The sequence below is a fragment of the Ursus arctos genome, chromosome X (genome assembly GCF_023065955.2).
Source record: "Ursus arctos isolate Adak ecotype North America chromosome X, UrsArc2.0, whole genome shotgun sequence".
Taxonomy (NCBI): domain Eukaryota; kingdom Metazoa; phylum Chordata; class Mammalia; order Carnivora; family Ursidae; genus Ursus; species Ursus arctos.
In genome coordinates, this window is record NC_079873.1 from 76,455,401 (window position 1) to 76,477,224 (window position 21,824).

At 34.7% G+C, this 21,824-nt stretch overlaps 1 non-coding gene across 1 annotated transcript; it reads left to right on the top strand.

Moving 5' to 3' along the window:
- Positions 1–3,675: 3,675 nt before the first annotated feature.
- LOC113244349 (U6 spliceosomal RNA) lies at positions 3,676–3,782 on the top strand. Its single transcript, XR_003312364.1, has one exon. It is a non-coding gene; the product is annotated as a U6 spliceosomal RNA (small nuclear RNA).
- The last annotated feature ends 18,042 nt before the right edge of the window (positions 3,783–21,824 follow it).

Below are 21,824 nucleotides of genomic sequence, written 5' to 3' on the forward strand. Positions count from 1 at the left end.
TAATTATCATTATTAGTGATAAGAATACAAAGTAAGATACACTCTCAGCAAATATTCAAGTATATAATTTGGCATTTTTAACTATAGGCCGTATGCTATACAGCAGCTGTCTAGGACTTATTCATCTTGCATAACTGAAACTTTATACCCTTTGAATAATACCTCCCTGTTCCCCCCTCCCCCAGCCCTTGGTGACCACCATTCCACTCTCTGCTTCTATGAGTCTACCTATTTTAGATTTCTCATATAGGTGAGATCATGCAGTATTTGTCTTTCTGTGACTGCTTTATTTCACTTAACAGGATGTCCTCCAGGTTCATCCATGTTGCCAAAAATTTCAGGATTTCCTTTTTTTCTAAGGCTGAATAATATTATTTATCTATTCATTTGTTGATGGACACTTAGTTGGATTCTGTATCTTGTCTATTAGGAATAATACTGCAGTGAACATGGGTTCACTTTGAGATCCTGATTTCATTTCTTTTGAATATATACCAAAAGTGGGATTGCTTGATCACATGGTAACTCTATTTTTTAATTTTTGAGGGACCTCTATACTGTTTTCCATAGTGGTCACACCAATTTATATTCCCATCATCAGCAGATTCTGCAGCAGAAACTTTACAGGCAAGAAGAAAGTGGCATGATATATTTAAAGTGATGGAAAGAAAAAAATCTGTAGGAAATAATACTCTATCCAGAAAGGATATCATTCAGATGGAGTGCCTGGGTGACTCAGTCAGTTAAGTTTCTGCCTTCTGCTCAGGTCATGATCCTGGAGTCCTGGGATCAAGCCTCATGTTGGGATCCTTGCTCATCAGGGAGTCTGCTTCTCCCTCTCCCTCTGCTCCTCCCTCTGCTCCTTCTCTCTCTCTCTCTTCCACTCACTCTCTCTCTCTCTCTCAATTAAATAAATACTATCTTTTTTTAAAAGGCTATCATTCAGAATAGAAAGAGAGATAAGTAGCTTCTCAGATTAACAAAAGTTAAAGGAATTCATGACCACTAAATCAGCCCTACAAGAAATGTTAGAGGGGAATCTTTGAGTGGAAAGGAAAGACCATAAGCAAGAGTAAGGAAAGTAGGAGCACAAAAGCATCAAAAATAAGTATATCTATAAATATCAGTCAAGAGAGTCATAAAATAAAAAGAAGTAAAGTATGATACCATAGACCTCAAATGTGGAGAAAAGAGTAATGAATGGGTTCAAACTTAAGTGACCATCAACTTAATACATACTGCTATATGCAATATTATATACAAACCAAATGGTAACATAAATCAAAAATCAATAATAGATACGTGAAAATTAAAGAGAAAGGAATTCAAGCATATCACTAAAGAAAACCAACTAACCATGAAAGGAGAGAGCAAGAGAAGAAAGGAATAAAGGAAACTATGAAACCAACCAGAAAATCAGAAACAACACGACAATAAATACATACCTATCAATAATTACTTTGAATATAAATGCACTAAATGCTCCAAACGAAGGACATAGGGTGACAGAATGGATAAAAATTCAAGACCCATTTGTATGCTGCCTACAAGCGACTCATTTCAGACAAAAGACACATGCAGATTGAAAGCAAAGGGATGGAGAAGCATCTATCATGCAAACGGTTGTGAAAAAAAAATCTATGGTAGCAATACTTATTTCCGACAAAATGACTTCAAAACAAAGATGGTAACAAGAGACAAAGACGGAGGCTGTATAATAATAAGGAGAACAAACCAACAAGAAGATATAACGACTCTAAGTATTTATACACCCAGCATGGGTGCACCCAAATACTTAAAGTAGTCAATAATAAACATAAAATAAGAAATTAATAGTAATTCAATAACACTTACATCAATGGACAGATAGTCCAAACAGAAACTCAACAAAGAAAGAGTGGCTTTGAATGGAACACTGGAATAGATGGATTTAATAGATATATTCAGAACACCCCATCCTAAAACAGAATACACATTCTTTTCAAGTATACAAGGAAAATTCTCCAGAATTGATCACATCTTAGGCCACTGACTTGAAATCATTTGAGAACTAAAATATCTTTTCCCTGAAGCTCTGCAAACTAAATATAAATGACTTAGGGTAAAGAAATAACAATAATAGCTCATGCATAGACAGTCTTTGTGCTGTTGCTCTATGGGTCACTCAAAGGTCACCAGAGACATTTGAACTATAAACAAGGAAGATCAGTCAAGTTGCCACTAGCTGTCCTCACTCTATCTGAAGATGTTTCACCTCTGAAATCTACAAGTCTTATCCACTGGCTACCTTCAGAACTTAGAAACTGGCTTAACATTTAATCCAAATATTAACCATTGCTTTTCTTTTGTTTCCACAGAAATGCCTCTTATTTGACACCTGATTACTTGAACCATAGGCCTAACTTTGAGAGTAAACCTGCATCATCACCTGCCGAAATAAGTTTGACTAAACTGACTTAGTGTCAGAACTAAGAGACTAGATCAAAGAGATGAAACCACTACCAGGTCAGCATTTAATACATTAAAACCCCAAGGACATTTCAGATAGGGGAACTGAAGGGGTTCAGGACAGGTCCTCCCCCCCATAATGTGTCACTTCGGCATGTGGATTATTTTGAGCTGAAAGCACTTGAGACCCTGCAGGCTCAAGAGAACCCTCCCCCTGCTTAACTACATAGAACAATCTAAATTAGGGGTCTTTCCCAGAATAAGTGTTATTAACTAAGATAAATTTTATCTCAGTGATCATCTGTATGGTAGGACAAACATCTGATTACTGAACAACTGCTCTTCTTATCAGCCTGTGAAATGTATTCCTTTCCTCTGAAATCCCAGACCCTTACCCCCTTCTTCTTATTTCAGAATGACATCTATACCTCATTTTGCCTGTCTTTGGAATTTCCATGTCTATATGGATTCCCTGTATGTACACCTATTACGTTTGATTTTTTTTTCTGTTAATCTGTCTCATGTCAATTTGATTCTTAGTCCAGCTAGAAGAACCTTTGAGGGGACAGGAATTCTTGCTCCCTGACAAGCCATATTAGCTAATACACTATGCAATTTTAAATGTCTTCAGAATTGGGACATCTGCTCTTTCAGCATCAATTAGAAATATGGAATTTTTATCTAAAATTACACCCACACAAATTCTTTCTTTCTCTCTCTCTCTTTCTTTCTCTCTTTCTTTCTTTTCTTTCTTTCTTCTTTTCTTTCCTTCCCTCCCTCCCTCTCTTCCTTCCTTCCCTCCTTCTTCTTCTTCTTCTTCTTCTTCTTCTTCTTCTTCTTCTTCTTCTTCTTCTTCTTCTTCTTCTTCTTCTTCTTCTCCTCTTCTTCTTCTTCTTCTTCTTCTTCTTCTTCTTCTTCTTCTTCTTCTTCTTCTTCTTCTTCTTCTTCTGCCTATGAGCCTTAAATATATTTTTGAAACTTCCCTAACTGCTTTCATTGTTTCCTTCTTTATGGTTCTACACCTTTCACAGATGTGAAGAAAATGCCACATCTTGACTTTTTATGCTTACTACTAGAAGTAATTCTGCAAAATTGTTATGTTACTAGCACAGGTAGTACATTATACAGGTAAAAAGCCTAGGGTCCAAAATAAGACTGCCTGGATTTGAGTCTTGGCTCTGCCACACACATCAGTGTCTCATTTCCCTCCTCTGTACAATGGGGACAGTGCTCACTTCAGCAGAACATATACTAAAATCAGAATGATACAGAGAAGATTAGCATGGCTGCTGCTCAAGGATGACATGCAAATTCATGAAGTGTTCCATAATTTTTGGACATTAGAGGAGGGCATGTGATGTAATGAGCACTGGGTATTATATAAGACTGATGAATCACTGAACTCTACCTCTGAAACTAATAATACACTGTATGTTAATTAATTGAATTTAAATTAAAAAACAAAATAAAATAGGGATAATCATAGCACATGTGTAACTCTTAGAAGACTAACACATACATGCTCACATATTAATTTTAATTATGATCTCCAGAGTACAACAAAGAAGATGTGTTTCTCAAAGTAAAACAGTTTATGGTGTGTATATATATATAATATTCATTTTATATATGGTATAAATATAATCATTTATATATATATACATACATAAATATGGTCATTAAATTTTAGTAAAGTCACCTACATACTATTTATATAATGCATTTTTCTACTTCTTCTTATTAAAATGAAAAATACCATCCACTTCAAGTTACCTTGGACATGGTATGGTAAAAGAGAAAGAGCAGGATTTTTATTTAGAAAACCTGTACAGGTTTCTCCCACTATTCAAAATTAGATCATCCCTATGAAACTTTTCATAAGCCAAAAGTTTTCTTAAACGCTTTTATATCCCATAAGGCGAAGAATAGCCCCTGTTTTTCAAAAGTTTGCATTAAGCCACTTCATTTAATAGCTGTTTTTGGTAACCAAAGTAAATCTGAGAAGATTTTCACTTTTACAGAAAAAAAAAAAAAAGCTGTTACCATACCAAAGTAGGTCTTTTGTAAAAGCAAAGATGGGTAATATCTGTATTCAAATTCTAGCTCTAATATTTACTTGCTGTGTACCTGCATGCAAAATTCTTATCTCCTTGAGCCTCATTCTCTTCATTTGTAAAATAAGGATAATAATAGTACTCACCTTGTGAGATTTTTATGAGGTTTAAATAACTGTAAATACTCAATAATAGAGATTTTTATGTTAAATGTTCAAACATATTCAAAACTCTGTGTAGTTGGACTTCCTGGGTTCATATTCGTGATGGTCAATTTTATGTGTGAACTTAAAGCACTTTTTTGGATGGGATTAACATTTAAATCAGTGGGCTTTGAGTAAGTACATTGCCTTTCATAATGTTTATGGACCTCATCCAATCAGTGAATGAAAGCCTGAATAGAACAACAACAGCAACAAAACCCTCCCAGAGAAAGAAGGAATTCTCCAGGAGATTGTTTTTGGACTTTATCTGCACCATGGGCTCTCCAGGGTCTCAATACTGCCAGCCCACACTGCAGATTTGGACTAGCAAGCCATTATAACTGCCTAAGCCAATTCCTTATAATAAATCTCTTCTCAAAATATGCACGTTCTATTGGTTTTGTTTCTCCACAGAACCCTGACTAATAGAATATCCCAGCTCTACAACTTACTTGGACTTTGTACAAATTACTTAACCACTCTGAGCCTTATTTCTTCATCTACAAAATGAAAATAACAATGCTTACCTTACTTGCTTGTTGTGAGAATTAGAATCTATAAAGTGTCTAGCCAGCTATTTGGCACCTAAGTAATTCTCAGGAAATGAGCTTCATGGAGTACCTGAAAACAAGGAGACACTATTTCCCCAGATAAGGATGTGGGTGTTTTCTGTTATTTTGTTCAAGAACTAAAAGGACCTGGGTTTATAAACAGTCTTTTTAATGCAACATACATGATTGCCAGGATAAATTCTTTCAGAAAAGTGAGGTAGGTCCCATTGATTAAAGTTTGGTATACGGAAAAAGTTTCACTATTTTCTCAGATCCAGCCATTTTCTCAGACCTATCAAGGCCACCTTATGTGTGGTCAACGTAATCTTAGGGAAGTGGAGCCTTGAGAAAACTATGCTAATAAGTTTCTATATCCTAATTTTGTGTATCACCATTTTCTGAGAAGGCATTTATGTATCCTCATGACACCAGTTTATTATTTTTAAAAAGAACATACTTGCATTGCTAGTTGCAACCTACTCAGTTAGGTTTACAATTCACTGGGTTGCTGCCAACCAGAGTTTGAAAATCACTGCTCTCGACATTACTTAATAAACAATGTGTTTCATTTTGCTACCTCTCTCTGCTGTATATTCCAGTCAAGGCTCCCTTTCCACATGGGAAGGCTCCCTTTCCACATGGGAAGCCATTCATTACTTGAGGGCTGAAAATCCATTCCCATTCACTTCTTTCCTGGCACCGTCTGCTCATTCTACATACTCTTCCTGGTTGTTTATGCATGGTAATTGGCTCTGTCACACTTCAAGCATGTGATTCTTAGGACATACAATGCTATAAGTCAAGAAAAGTGAACTTTTTAGATATAAGAAATGATTCTTTTCAGGAATGGCCTTGTCCCTTTTTGAAGAGCCCACAGGATCATGCCACATCTATTCAGGATAATCTCCCTTGTGATTAGCTATAAGTCAACTGTTTAGTAACCTACTCATGATAGTGATATCCCATTCACAGTTCCTGCTCATGCTCAAGGGGGTGGAAATCATAGAGAATATATATATCAAGTCATAAGAATTATCTTAAAATTTAGTCTACCATATGAAACATCTCAGTTTTCCAAGATATGTCCTGGGTTTAGCACTGAAAACCCCTCATCCCCAGGGAAGAGCTTCAGTCACAGGCAAACTGGTATAGTTGGTGACATTATCAGTGGAACCTGGGCATGGAATTTGTTCCTGTTCTCCTCTGATAAAACGTTTGTAAAGAACATTGAAATGTGTCTATAGTCAGATGCTCCAGAGTCAGTCACTTGACCAAAAACATATATTTTTCTTGGTCATATCCTACCTACTGCACACACTAAACAATGTTTATAAATGAAACACTTTGGAAAGGCTGAAGGAATATCGCATTTTCAGGGTTCCTTTTGGATATGCTGTGTGTGTCAATTAATAAATACAGAATTACCTCAGTGATGTGATACAAAATTTTTTTTTCTAATTGTAGGCAACAAGAGGTAAAGTCAGCAGTATTTTTGAACAAGTCTAATTTAAATTTTAAAAATTAGTAGTGAACAAACACTATATTTTCTTATCCCTCTGAATTTGTTTTACACACTCTTACTTAAATTCAACAAACATATTATCTTAATAATATTGAAGAATTACAGAATAATAAATGTGGTACTGAGTAAACCATTGAATTACAGTTTATTATCACTTTTTCTATCTTCTTGGTCCTTACTTTTAAATATTTTTAGGCAAATACAATCAAAAAGAAAATGGGACTTTCTGATCAAAAGAAAACCTGAATTTTATATTTTGTTATGCATTTTGCTTTCTTCCCATGAGTGGGAAATTATTTTCCTGAAACAAAAACAAACCAAAATAATTGCTTTCCTTTAGTTTATTTCTACTTAAATTATTTTACAGCATTTAAAAATGGAACACGAATTCCAAGGGGAAAAAAACTGGAATATTTCTTCCCATAGTAGAATATACGTTTTCAGATTCTATAGGTTATTGGTTCCCTGGAGTTCTTGACATTGAAATGTGATACTTCATATTACTGTTCTCTACTTGGATACATCAATGGCATTGTTCTTATTATTATTTGATTTTAGCTTGAACTTCTCCCACGCTTCCTCTGTTGGAACAAATTCAGGTGCATAAAAAGACAGTCCTTAGGTACCCACTTATTATAAATGACTTCTCATTCTGCTTTGCATAGGCTTTACTATCAGCTCAAGAAATTTCTTTAGCATATTAATAGACTTAAGCAACTCTACTCAAAATGACATTTTATTTTTAATTTAAATTTCAGATGCTCTTTCATATAAATATTCATTCCCTGTGTCTCCTTTCATTTATTTTCCAAAGGTCTACTTCAGTGTTCATGTACATGTTCATGTGTTCAGTATTATTTGTTGCTTCATGCCAAATATTTCTAATATAATGGGTTTATGTGTTGATTTGGGGGTTTTGTTTTTTGGTTGTTTTTCCCCTGTATAGGAAGAATTTCTTTTGCTTTCTAGTTTGACCAGTAGGCAGACTTCAGTGTGATAATACTTCACTGTTCTGATGACTTCTCATCATAAGCAAGGAGCTTATTTCACCACCCTAAACCTGGGAGATCATTTTCCTCTTTCCATTTTCTTGAAGTTTAAGCTAATTCATTTTAAGACTCACTCAGAAGGAAGATGGGATTCTGCACTATATGCCTTACTATATTGTAGTAAAACATATTTTGTCATAATTGATGGTTCTGGAATTCTTCCCAGAAGCATAGAAGTGCCTACAATGGGGGTAAAACTGAACTACCAATGCTAAATCTAGACACTCATTTCAGACTTTTAATTCTGCCATATGTAAATGTCTTTCCAGGCCTTAAAAATAAAGAAAAAAAAAGTCTTCTTTCAGAATGTTTAAGTATATCAAAGAGCACTGTTTCATGGCTACTGCCAATGTTCATTGTTAAACACAGAGGGCCTTGAAGGAAACACAGACTGCTCAGAAATAGAATATTCATCAAGTTATAATGGTTGATAATTATATTGCTACATTCCCAAGTTGTTTCCCAAATATATTGCAAAACAACACTTACATGTTGGCGTCATATCACCACCAACTGGCCAAGAGTGTTTACTAGGAAAGTTTACTAGAAAGAAAATCAATGTTTACGAGGAAACAAACAGAAATAGACAAAAAAATCCAGTATTTGATAAACTCATGGAGAAGCCAAATGCTCCTGAAGTTGCCATTTTTTGTGTCAGTTGAGATTGAATTTCAACAACTTCAAATCTAAGGAAGGCTGGCAGCTGAGATTCCATTATTTTTGCTAGTAATCCACCATTTGTCAATCTTTTAGCCTTGACAAATTGTGAAGAGTTGGTTCACTAAGTTTGTTCACTCCTTTTTGAACCCTGTCCAAAAAGACTATTTAATGTATTCATTTGGTGACATTAGCTGAACATTCCAGCACTTTTATAAAGGCTTTTACTTTCTGGCAGCTGGTTAGACTTCATTTAGTACATCCAGATATACTTAAGTGTATTTCTTCTCTACTGTCTGATCTAGATAATCTATATATACTACTTAGAAAATTCCACTTGACAGTGAAAATTTCCAACACCTGGTTTCCAGAGAAAGTATCAACTTATAAAACTGAAAACCTGATTAGGTTTATTAATCCAACTCACTTAGGGTTTGCAAATAACATATGACATTTAAAGATTAGTTCTAACAATTTTCAGGAGCCTACACGACTTACCCAGAAATGATATATTTCTAGTTTTTATCAAACCCTCAGGTTTACCTTTTCACTGGCAGAACTCATCATAAAACACACCGTGTAACTTGTAGATATTACTACTTTGTATGTGTGTGATCAGATATATGTGTATATATATATATATATATATAGAGAGAGAGAGAGAGAGAGAGAGAGAACTATAATTCTTTTCACAGTGATGACCTTTAGCTTTGTTTAGATGATTATGTCAGCTATTTCCTCTTAATATTTCCTTCATTCTCAATACAATTATTTGGCTCTGGGCAAAGGAAATAAGGCTTCTGAGTGGTTAACTCTTTAGTATAGATAGGTACATGAAAATTGTTATCTTATTTGACTGTGTCCTTGTCTTTCAATTTTCTTCTGTTCTCATTCTCTACTAAGGAAGCATAGTTTCTAATAGCAATCAGATTTAGCACTTTGTCTCAATTCTGGTTTCCAGTATTCTTGTCTTGTTTGCAAGATTACAATAATCTCCAAACTAAATTCCTAGTCTCAAGTATCTTTGCCCTTGAATCCACTCTCCACATCATTGTCAAATTTATCTTTTCAAGCAACACTTACAATTTGTAATCTTCTGTGACCACGTTCTTACAATGGTATTCGGTTGTTCACTGAATCAAATCCAAACTTATCATTCGACAATTCAAGCCCCATAATCTAACACAACACTCCCTAGCCACTGATGCTGACCTTCATTCTGGTTAAATACCTCTTCTTTTCATCCCATCCCTATCCTTTATGAAAGTCTTGACACATTTATGTGATTCAGCTATTCATTCATACTGCAAAATGAATGTTATATTAAAATAACAGAAAAATCCAAGAAAAAAATGCCCACAAGCCTATAACAATTTTGACTTTGTTCTTTATATAATAATGGCAAATAGTGATATGGTGTTTATCAGGTATCAGGCCCTATTTTTTTAGAAGATTTTATTTACTTATTTGAGAGAGAGAGAATAGGGAGAGTGAAAGAGAGAGAGGGAGAGAGAGACTCTCAAGAAGACTCTGTACTGAGCACAAAGCCAAATGTGGAGTTCAATCCCACAATCCTGAGGTCATGACCTGAGCTGAAATCAAGAGTTGGATGCTTAAATGACTGAGCCACCCAGGCGCCCCTGTTGGGCCGTATTTCAATAGCTTTAAAAATATTATCTCTATAGCCAGCATCTATTCTGATTGGTTTGGTACCTGTGCCATACTGCTTATTGACTTGTTATCAAACTTAAAATCAAAAGTGCTTTTGAACAGCAATTGCACTACTGGATATTTACCCCAAAGATACAGAGGTAGTGAAGAGAAGGGCCATATGCACCCTAATGTTCATAGCAGCATTGTCCACAGTAGCTAAATTGTGGAAGGAACCGAGATGCCCTTCAACAGATGACTGGATTAAGAAGTTGTGGTCCATATATACAATGGAATATTACTCAGCTATCAAAAAGAACAAGCTCTCAACATTTGCTGCAACATGGACGGCACTGGAGGAGATAATGCTAAGTGAAATAAGTCAAGCAGAGAAAGACAAATATCATATGATTTCTCTCATCTATGGACTATAAGAACTAGAAAGATCGGTAGGAGAAGGAAGGGATAAAGAAAGGGGGGGTAATCAGAAGGGGGAATGAAGCATGAGAGACTATGGACTCCGAGAAACAAACTGAGGGCTTCAGAGGGGAGGGGGTGAGGGGAATGGGATAGGTTGGTGATGGGTAGTAAGGAGGGCACGTATTGCATGGTGCACTGGGTGTTATATGCAACTAATGAATCATCGAACTTTACATCAAAAACCAGGGATGTACTGTATGGTGACTAACATAATATAATTTAAAAATATTATTATTTAAAATAAATAAATAAATATAAAGTGCTTTTGGCTTGCAAAGTCTTATATGATCTTTTCTCTGACCATGTCCATAAGTTCATCTCTTATCACTCTTACTCTCAGTTACCATGGTCCTGCCACACTGGAATTATTTCATTACACGAACAAATGATGGGCTTGGTATTAGTTGTTTACTTCTGCCTGGAATCTACCAACACCTTCCCCCTTTCTCCAAAACTACTACAGCTGGATCCTTCTCATTCTTCACATCTCAGCTTAAATATCACATCAAAGAGGTGATTCCTAACCAGTAAATTTAAAGAGCAAGCAAAACACCTGCATTATTCTTTTTAAAATTCTATGCATAGTAGCTATTTTCTGCTACTCCTCTCATTATTTGTTAGTTTGTTAGTTTGCATATTTGTAGGTGTTCAATAAATATTTGTAGAAGGAATAAATCAATCAGGTGCACACTGCCCACATTGATTCACCTAAAATAAAAAACTAGAATTCTGTTGACTGAATGTCAGTAAGCAATTGTTTAAAATAATCCTCATGGGGTTAATTCTTTTGCTTGATTTCTTTTGCATATCAATACACAACTGATGCATATATACAATGTGAATATCAAAGAATAATGCTGTTATTTTATACTTCATAAGCCCTTAAAGTGATGGAATTTTTGGAGCTTCTCAAATTGAGAGAAAAATACAACAGAAATCTGATAAGCTACTAATAATTTATGAGCAAAAAATAGAGGGAAGATGTGAATGTACAATTTCATGGACCTTGATTCCTGTTTGTCAAAATTTCTTGAATGTACACATGGTATTACTCAAACAAATTTTATAACACTAATGTAGGTTATTTTCTGTTTGATATAAATAATGAGATGCTTCTTATTACTTTTGGTTGTAAAATAAACCAAATGTTTCATGAGGCCCCATTGTTTCCTTGAGGTTTTATACTTACACATGTTGTGCAAATAAACCTTATATACACTTGTGTATTCAATAATTATTGATTATTATAAAAAAAAGAACACTGACCAACAAGACAGAAGAGAAAGTGCAGAAATAGATCTATACATTTACTAAAATGTGATTTATGACAACTAAATAGAAACATGGGAAGAAGACTTGAACAGGCAATTCACAAAAGAGGGTATTTAAGTGATTATAAAATGCATGAAAATGTGCTAAACCTTATCAGTTATCAGGAAAAATGCAAAATAAAACCACAATAAAGTACCCTACAAATCCCCCAATATAACTAAAATGAACAAATTAAAAATATATGTTGGCAAGGGTAATATAAAACAACTATAACTCTCTTACTCTGTTGGTGGAAGTATAAACTGGTGCAACTGCTTTGGAAAACTGTTTGGTAGTACCTACTAAAGCTAAACATATGTCTACTCTAACCCAGCAATTCTACTTTGGCACCTTGGCATGTAATTAACGAAATGCCTACATTTTGCTCACCAAAGAACATGAATTAGAACATCTATGGCAGCACTATTTGTAAAACCCTCAAACTTGAAGTTTTTTATGTATAGTACAGTGAATAAATATTGGTATATTCACAGAAAAAAATATTACATAACAATCATAAATAAAAAGTGCAACAACACCAAGTGACATGGGTAAATCTTATAAATGTAATGCTGAGTGAAAGAATTTAGACACAAAAGGGTACCTACTGTATTTTCCAATTATATAAAGTGTGAAAAACCACAAAACTAATCTTTATTGGTAGATATCAGGATAGTGGTTACCCTGAGGCATGGGTAATGATAGGTAGGGAGCACAAGTGGGTTTCTAGAGCGTTAGTACTATTATGTTTCTGAATCTGGATAATAGTTACATAAGTGTATTCAGCTGGTATCATTTTTTGAGGTGTATACTTAGATGTTCACTTTTCTGTGTGTATATTGAAAATTTACACACAAATTTGAAAACATTTTCCTAAGTGTCTACTATATTCTAGAACTTTTTAAGGATGGGGAGCAGATAGAGATGAACAAACTAATGTGATCTTTGCTTTCAGAGAGCTTACCTTTTAGTTAGGGAAAATAGGAAGTTAAACTGTACAAAATAATAAAATATCAATGTTATGATAAACACAACAAATATATTACCTAACATCACTGAACTTACTGTCCAACAGAAAAGCTAGAAAATTAAACCACTAATTTCAATAAAATGTCATAAAATTTGTGTTCTCAAAAGTACAGTGTACTAGGCTAATCTAGGGATTGCAGAAAAAAGGTGACATTTGAGCTGAGACATGAAGCATGAGTTAGTAGTTATATGGAGAATGGAGAAGGGTGTGTACGACTTTAAGCCAATTCTATGCCCTGCAGCTCTAAGGCCAAATTTGAAAAACAGAATTGTTGAAGCTAGAAACCAAAGGAAAAATCAAACAGAATGGAGCTACAGTAGTAAACAAGAGTTGGGTCATGAGGCACTCTGGACCAGTTTAAAGATTTTGTATTGAAACCTAAGTGTAATTGGAAGTCAAATTTTAAGCAGAGGAGTCATATCATTTGATTCACAGTTTTAAAATATCATTCTGGCTGCAAGGTGAAATGAATTGAGAGCTGCATATTAGTTGAACAATTTGGTACACGAGGCTAGATAATAACTTAGAACAAAGTGATAGCAATTGAACTGGAAAGAAGTAGACAAATATGGAATATATTTTAAAATTAAAGTCAATTCAATTAGCTCCAATTTTAAAGAGTAGTGAAGGAATGAATGCAAGGATTTAAAGATAATGTATAAGTTTGGGACTTGAGCAACTGGACGATGCTCATTGCATAATTTTCATTTGTATACACATGGCTCACTCCTCACTTCATTTTGGTCTCTATTCAGATGTCACCTGATCAAAGAGGTTTTTCCTGATCTCCCTGTATTAAATAGCAATTTTCATCACTCTTTATTCCTTGTCCTACTTATTTCCTTCTTAGAACTTATTACCTGACACTTTATTTTTTTTTTTTAAGATTTTATTTATTTGACAGAGATAGAGACAGCCAGCGAGAGAGGGAACACAAGCAGGGGGAGTGGGAGAGGAAGAAGCAGGCTCATAGCAGAGGAGCCTGATGTGGGGCTCGATCCCGTAACGCCGGGATCACGCCCTGAGCCGAAGGCAGGCGCTTAACCGCTGTGCCACCCAGGCGCCCCGTGACACTTTATTTTTTATTTGTTGACCTCACTACTAGAATACATACCCCATAAAACCATGAATGTTGTCTGTGTTTTCACTGTCATATCCATTGTCTAAAATAACATCTAGTATAATAGATGTTCAATCAATATTTGCCTAATGGATAAATTTTCTGAATATAGAGAATATTGATGGAAGTATAGGTTAGGAAAATCAATATTTTTATTCTTTTGAGTTTGAGATATTTATTACACATCCAAGTAGACATGATGAGTAGACAGCTGGATACACAAGTCTAGAGATCACAAAGAGGTTAATGATAAAGATACAAATTCAGTTGTCAACAGCAAATTGATAGTATTTAAAGTGGTTGAACTGCATGATGTCATGGTGCTATATTGGGGCTTTGAAATTTTGCTCTTGCCCTCTTAGAATGCTGTCTTAAGAAGAATTCTTTTGAAGACGCTGATTCAACATATTAGAGGATAAGAGACCATATGGGTGAGAACTGAGGTGCCCCAACCATCTGCTAGCACCAACTGCAAAATTTGTGTGATATAATCCTGGGCTTTACAACCATTGCAGCTGCCACCTAACTGTAATTGCATAAATAAGACCAAATGAGAACAGCCAAAGAACTGCCCATTCAGCTCGGTTCACAAATAATAATAATTCAGTGTGTTTTTAAGCCACTAACATTTGGAGTAGTTTGCTACACAGCAATAGCTAACTGAAGTAGTCACTGAGAGTGAGACTGAAGAAAAATGAGACAGTTAGATGAAGGAATAGAAGAAAAAGAAAAAATGCAGAAACATATTTTGACATATGTATTTGGGTATCAGAATGAATCAAATGATGATGGAATGGGTGTGGGTGGTAAATAAAAGGAAGCCCTAAGTAAATCCCAATATTTATGATTTGTTAGAGAAAGAGGTACTAACAAAGTAGTACCTTTCAAAGAATTGGTCAAACAAATAAAAGGAAAAGCAGGAAAATAAACTGTCACAGAAAGGAATATAGTATTTCCTATAAAGAGTGGTAAATTGTATAAAAAACTTTTGATAGGTGAAAAAAGATGAAGGTATTTAAATGATTATTGTATTTAGTGAAATCACATAAACAAAAATAAATGTAATTTATTATTGTAACTAACTACAGAATGGGTATATAAATCATTAAAAAAACTTAAACTCTGCATTATACAAGCATCACTGATAATAGATTTAACACGTTTATAAAAAGTATGGTCATTATACCCTTTACAGTAATGTAATCTCTTATTATGATATTATTCCTAAGAGAAAATAATATTGTACTTAAATTATTTCATATTGAAATTCTTTATAGGAAAAATCTACAATTTGAAGATTGTATTTGATTCGGGAAAAAGTCTGGTACTCAAGAAGGATACTGTGACATTGCTATTTTTGAATGGATTTTAATCTCTCAAATATACTTCTCAAAATTTTCTCATGAGAAGTTACCTTTAAATGCAAGAACTTCTTTAAAGCTAAAATGTGTTACATCGGTATCTTTTTTTTCACAAATGGACAAAAGAAAGTTCGGTTACTTTTTATTTCCACAAATACTTGTAAATATATTTATGAATCTTAGAAATTTATGATGAATTGAAAAGATGCAGAAAAGTAAATACCACTTTATTTTTTTTAAAGATTTTATTTATTTATTTGACAGAGAGAGAGACGGCCAGCGAGAGAGGGAACACAAGCAGGGGGAGTGGGAGAGGAAGAAGCAGGCTCTCAGCAGGGAGCCTGATATGGGGCTTGATCCCAGAGTCCTGGGATCACGCCCTGAGCCAAAAGCAGATGCTTAACGACTGAGCCACCCAGGCGTCCCCATAAATACCACTTTAGAACAAAAATTCTTATGAAAATAAGTCCTAAACATCTTGTATATGTTCCTTTGATTATTTTGTACTGTCTACTCTTCTGAGCATCAATATGAAGCTATATTTGAAACTAACCTACAAATTCAATGCTTTCCATAGCTGCTTAACATTTGGGCTTTGTGCTACATCCCTAATTACCTATTATTATTAATTTGGTGTTCTAATTGTCAGAAGTATACATAATGCCAGAAATGTAGGGACCTTTCAATTTACTAAATTACTGTACATGACTTCAACATATAAGTGAGGCTATCAATGTAAAGAAACTTATTGATGTAGCAGAAACATTTTTTCCCTGTATGTGTCCAGAGCATTTGTAACTACCCTAAATGAAACTTAAATAGAAAAGCAAACAAATACAAAAAAAAATTGAGTCCCAACACTATAGCTTCTTCAATTCTACACTTCTAAACCCAGTTCACATTATGTTCTCAAGACCAGTGAAAAGTGTGTGGAAAGATTTATAGCTACAAATGGTGAAGTTAACTTGGCATTTTTTCCCTTTCTCTTTATAAATCAATGCAAACAAGGAGAAGAGTGAGAAACAGAAAAACAAATTCATTTGCAACAAAACTAAGAGATATCTCAAATTCCAAATGGCAAATCTGTGGAAAGACTGCCAAAATTATTGGTGGTCAAGTAGAATTGAGAGGCTACAAGGAGACAGAATGCCTGTGGCTAAAGATCTCAGTAAAACCTGGCAAGTGGGGCAGCATGAAATACAAAACCAGTGATGACTTATTTTCTACAACAGGAAAAGTATTAAGGAGTAGTAGCTGAAGCTTTCCTGGACTCCATTAAACATGAAGTCTTGAGAAGCTGTGGAGATGAGACTAAATCAGAAATAATGTAAACATGTAACATTTACAGGAAATTAATAATTACTAATATATTAATTATATAAATTACATACTTATGTAATTATATGTAAATTTATCTATAAATTATTAATAGTTATTATTAATAATTAATCAGTGAGTCAAGGAAAAATAGACTCCACCTGTCCTGATTCTAGTTTCCTGAGTCTAGAAAATCACAGTCTTACATAGTCCTTTGACATCAGGAGAATATCTGATAGTTTAGATCATTTTCTTGCTTCCTCACACAGAGAGAAGAGTGACCATTTTGATATACATACAAAGCATGTTACTCACTTAAGAGGGGGAAAGCCAAGAAATGCATTTGAAAGTCAACCCATAAGGGCACATGTCTATTAAAATACTGAGATTTAATCATAATATAATAGAGTGTTTCCCCTCTTCCACATCTTACTACCACACAAGAGAGCTCTGGTATAATCACACAGCAGAAATAGCTATAAAACTTAGACGTTCTCTGAGGAGTAGTCCAAAGTCAAGAGAGGAGACCAAAATGACATTAGAAGTCATCAGTACATCTAGCTACAGCCAAAATCAAACAAATCCAACTGCTAGCCAAGAGAACATAATCCATCATGTGAGATGTCTATTCCGTTCCTAATCCTTGAAACATGTATGGATTTTTTCAAGGTTTTATTTAAATTCCTGTTAGTTAACATATGGTGTAATATTAGTTTCAAGTGTACAATTTAGTGATTCATCACTTACATACATCAACCAGTGCTCATCACTACAAGTGCCCTGATTAACCCACCACCCATTTAACACAACCCCCACTCATCTCCTCTCCAGTAATCCTCAGTTTGTTCTCTATAGTTAAAAGTCTGTTTCCTGGTTTGCCTCTTTTTTACCCCCATATGTTCATCTGTTTTACTTCTTAAATTCCACAAATGAATGAAATCATATGGCATTTGTCTTTCTCTGACTAAATTATTTTGCTTAGCATAATATTCTCTAGCTCCATCTACATCATTGCAAATAGAAAAATTTCATTTTTTTATGGCTGAACAATATTCCATTGTGTATATTTATTCCAATTGTTCTTTGTTCATTCATCAGTGGATGGACATGTGGGCTTTTTACTTAATTTGACTATTGTTGATAATGCTGCTACAAATATTGGGGTGCATGTATCCCTTTGAATTAGTGTTTTTGTACTCTATGGGTAAATCCCTAGTAGTGCACTTGCTGGATCTAAGGATAGTTCTATTTTAATATAAAATTTAAAAAATTTTGAGGAAACTCCAGTGTTTTCCAGAGTGGCTGCACAAGTTTGTATTCCCAACAACCATGCGAGAAGGTTCCCTTTCTCTGCATCCTCACCAACACCTGTTGACTCCTGTGTTGTTAATTTTAGCCATTCTGACTGGTGTGAGGTGTTATGTGATTGTAGTTTTGATTTGTATTTCCCTGATGATCAGTAATGTTGAACATCTTTACAAGTGTCTCTTAGCCATCTATATGTTTCCTTGGAAAAATGCTTATTCATGCCTTCCATCCATATTTTAACCGAATTATTTGTTTTTGGGTGTTCAGTTTTATCAGTTCTTTATATATTTTGGATACTAGCCCTTTATCAGATATGTCATTTGCAAATGCTTCTCTGATTCAATAGGTTGCCTTTTAGTTTTGTTGATTGTTTCCTTCACTGTGCAGAAGATTTTTTATTTTGAATAAATCCCAATAGTTCATTTTTGCTTTTGTTTCCCTTGCCTCAGGAGACCTATCTAGTAAGAAGTTACTACACCCTATGTCAAAGAGATTACTGCCTGTGTTCTTTTCTAGGATTTTGATGTTTTACAGGCTCATATTTAGATCTTCCATCCATTTTGAATTTATTTTTGTGCATGGTGTAAGGAAGTGGTCCAGTTTCATTCTTTTTCATGTTGCTGTCCAGTTTTCCCAATACCATTTGTTGAAGATACTGTCTTTTTTCCATTGGATATTCTTTCCTGCTTTGTAGAAGATCAGTTGACCATATAGCTGTGGGTTCATTTCTGGGTTTCCTATTCTGTTCCATTGATCTATGTGTTTGTTTTTGTGCTGATACCATACTGTCTTGATCACTACAGCTTGATAATATGAAGTATGGAATGGTGATGTCTCTAGCTTTGCTTTTCTTTTTAAAATTTGTTTAGCATATTTGGGGGGTTTTGTGGTTCTATAGATTTATTATGATTGTTTTTTCTAGCTCTGAAAAATTCTGGTGATATTTTGATATCCCATGAAATGTGTAGATTGCTTTGGATAGTATACACACCTCAACAATACTTGTTCTTTCAATTCATGAGCATGGAATGTTTTTCCATTTCTTTGTGTCATCTTCAATTTTTTTTTCATCAGTGTTCCATAGTTTTCAGAATAAAGGCCTTTTACCTAATTGGTTAGGTTTATTCCTCAGTATCTTATGGGTTTTGTTACAATTGTAAATGGGATTGATCTCTTGATTTTCTGGGGCTTCATCATTGGTATATAGAAATGCAATAGATTTCTGTACATTGGCTTTGGATCCTGTAACTTTACCAAATTTGTATATCAGTTCCAGAAGGTTTTGGTAGAGTTGTTCCTGTTTTCTATATAGAGTAACATGTCATCTGCAAATAGTGAAAGTTTGACTTCTTTCTCATCAATTTGGACGACTTTTTTCTTTTAGTTGTGTGATTGCTGTGGCTACAACTTCCAGTACTATGTTAAATAAAAATGGTGAAAGTGGAAATCCCTGTCTTGTTCCTGAACATAGAGGAAAAGCTCTCAGTTTTTCCCCATTGAGGATGATATTAGTTGTGGTTCTTTCATATATGGCCTTTATGATGTTGAGGTTTGTTCCCTCTATCCATACTTTGTTGCGTATTTTTATTAAGAATGGATCTTGTACTTTGTTAAATGCTTTTTCTGGATCCATTGAGAGGATCATATGGTTCTTATCCTTTCTTTTATTAATGTGATGCATCACATTGATTGATTTGTACATATTGAACCACCCCACACCCCAGAAATAAATCCCGCTTGATTGTGGTGAATGATTCTTTTAATGTACTGTTGGATTTGGTTTGCTAGTATGTTGTTAACTTTTGCATCCATGTTTATCAGGGATATTGGTCTTTAGTTTTCTTTTTTAGTGGGGTCTTTGTTTCATTTTAGAATCAAGGTAATGCTGGCCTTGTGGAATGAGTTTGGAAGTTTTCCTTCCATTTCTATTTTTTGTAATAGTTTGAGAATAGCTATTAACTATTCTTTAAGTGTTCAGTAGAATTTCCCTGTAAAGCCATCTGGCACTGTTCAGTTGTTTATTGATAGACTTTTGATTACTGATTCAATTTCTTTGCTGGTTATTGGTCTGTTCATGTTTTCTATTTATTTCTGTTTCAGTTTCAGTTTATGTTTCCAGGAGTTTATCCATTTCTTCCAGATTGTCCAATTTGTTGGCATTTATTTTTTCTAATATTCCCTTAGAATTGTTTGTATTTCTGTGGTGTCGGTTGTGATCCCTCCTCTCTCATTTGTGATTTTATTTATTTGGTTCCTTTCTCTTTTCTTTTTGAGAAGCCCAGCTGGGGTTTATCAATTTTATTACTTCTTTCAATGAACCATCTCCTGGTTTCACGGATCTGTTACATTGTTTTTTGTTTGTTTGTTTAGTTTCTGTATCATTTATTTCTGCTCTAATCCTTATTATTTCTCTTCTTCTGCTGTCTTTAGGCTCTGTTTGGTGTTCTTTTACTACCTCCTTCAGGTGTAGGGTTACATTGTTTATTTGAGGCTTTTTTCTTGTTTCTTGAGGTAGGTCTGTACTGCTACATATTTCTTATGAATGCTTTTGCTGTATCCTAAACATTCAGAGAGCTGTGTTTTCATTTTCATCTATTTCCATGTATTTAATTATGTCTTCTTTGATTTCCTGGTTGACCCATTCATTTTTTACTAGCATGTTGTTTAACCTCCATGCATTTGTGGCTGTTTCAAATTTTTTCTTGTGTTTGACTTCAAGTTTCATAGTGTGGTTTGAAAATATGCATGGTATGATCTCAATCTTTTTGTACCAGTGGAGACCTGATTTGTGACCTGTATGTGATCTGTTCAGGAGAATGTCCCATGCATACTTGGAGAGAATGTTCTGTTGCTTTAGCATGAATCATTCTGAATATATCTATTAAGTCCATCTGGTCCATTGTGTCATCCAAAGCCATTATTTCCTTGTTGATTTTCTGCTTAGATAATCTGTCCATTGTTGTAAGTGGGGTGTTAAAGTCCCCTACTATTATTGTATCATTATCAATGAGTTCCTTTGTTTGTTATCAATTGTTTTATACAATTGGGTGCTTCCATGTTGGCTGCATAAATATTTACAATTATTTGATTTTGTTGGATATACCCCTTTTTATGATATAGTACCTTTCTTCATCTCTTTTTACAGTTTGGTTTAAAATCTAGTCTGTCCAGCGATGCCTGGGTGGTTCAGTTGGTTAAGTGTCTGCCTTCAGCTCAGATCATGATCTCAGGGTCCTGGGAATGAGTCCTGCATCAGGCTCCTTGCTTAGCAAGGAGACTGCTTCTCCCTTGGTCTGCTGCTCCCCCTCTCTGTGCTCTCTCTCTCTCTCTCACCCTCTCTGATAAATAAATAAATAAATAAATAAATAAATAAATAAATAAATAAAATCCTTAAAAAAATAAAATCTAGTTTGTCTGATATAAGTAAGGCTACTCTGGCTTTCTTTTGATATCCATTTGCATGATAAATGTTTTTCCACCCCCCTACTTTCAATATGCAGGTATCTTTAGGTCTAAAATCTGTCCTTTGTAGGCAGCATATAGATAGGTTTTTTTTTTAAGATTTATTTATTTATTTATTAGACAGAGAGAGACAGCCAGTGAGAGAGGGGACACAAGCAGGGGGAGTGGGAGAGGAAGAAGCAGGCTCTTAGTGGAGGAGCCTGATGTGGGGCTTGATCCCAGAACGCCAGGATCACGCCCTGAGCCGAAGGCAGACGACTAACGACTGCGCCACCCAGGCGCCCCAGGTTTTTTTTTTTTT